Below are 1,414 nucleotides of genomic sequence, written 5' to 3' on the forward strand. Positions count from 1 at the left end.
GTCAGTGCTGGTCCCAAAAAGCCCGGATAAAATAAGAGAGAATGATACCAAAAAAGGGGAAAACCCGGCACTCTCCGTGGAAGGAATGGGGACCTACCACGTACCACCCCAAAGAGCATCACAACGTGAAAACTGCAATTGAGTATCATGCTGTGACCAGGGCGGCTCAGACATAAACCCTACCGTTAAAATGATGATGATATAATATAATATTATATAAATATATATATATATTATATATATATAGTATATATAGATATATATAAAATATATACATTTTTATACATATAACACACCACAACATACACACACACACACACACCCCACACACACACACACACACACACACACACACACACACACATATTATATATATATAAAAATTTTATATAATTATATATATATATATATATATATGTGGTGTGTGTGTGGTGTGTGTGTGCGTGTGTGTGTGGGGTGTGTGTGTGTGTGTGTGTGGGGTATGTGTGTGTGTGGTTTATACACACACACACACATATATATATATATGTATATGTATATATATAATTTTATATATAATATATATATGTATATATAATTATATATATATATATTATATATATTATAATATAATATGTATTTTAACTATTTTGGGAAAAACCAAATAATATATATATATATATAATATATTATATAATATATATGTATATTATAATATAATATTTTATAAAATATAATAAAATATATATATTTTAAATATATGAATGTGTAACACACACACAGGTAAACAATGCAAAATATGTTTGTTTAGACTATAACTTTGTGAAATTAAATTTTTCCCGTATATAAATATAGTAGACAACACACACACACACACACACAAAACCACACACCCCCACAACACACACACACACCACACACCCATATATAAATATTTTAAAAATATATAAAAAATATATTATATATATATATATAATATTATATTGGGTTTACTTTGCGTTAAAAAGAAAGGGAAATCCCTTTTGGGTTTTTGGGTTTAGGTTTGGTTATTTTAAGGTTAGGTTTAGGATGGGTTTTAGGATATTTTAGGAAATTTAGGCAGGTTTGGTTGGTTGGGTTGGTTTTGGGTACGTTTGGGTTGGTTAGGATATTTTTAGGATATGTTTTTTTTGGGTTTTGGTTTAGGCTTAGTTTAGTTTGGTTTGGGTTAGGTTAGGTTGGGTTTGGGATGGGTTTTGGTTAGGTTTAGGTTAGTTTAGATTGGGTTTAGGTTAGGTTTAGGATGGGATTAGGTTTAGGTTGTTGGGAAAGGGTTTTGGGTTAGGTTGGGTTATTTTTGTGTTGGGTTTTAGGATGGGTTTTAAGTTTTTTTGGGTTATTTTTGGGTTTAGGTTTTTTGGGTTTTGGGGTTTAGGTTGGTTGGGTTTAGGTGGTT

The sequence above is a fragment of the Penaeus monodon genome, unplaced genomic scaffold (genome assembly GCF_015228065.2).
Source record: "Penaeus monodon isolate SGIC_2016 unplaced genomic scaffold, NSTDA_Pmon_1 PmonScaffold_71, whole genome shotgun sequence".
Taxonomy (NCBI): Eukaryota; Metazoa; Arthropoda; class Malacostraca; order Decapoda; family Penaeidae; genus Penaeus; species Penaeus monodon.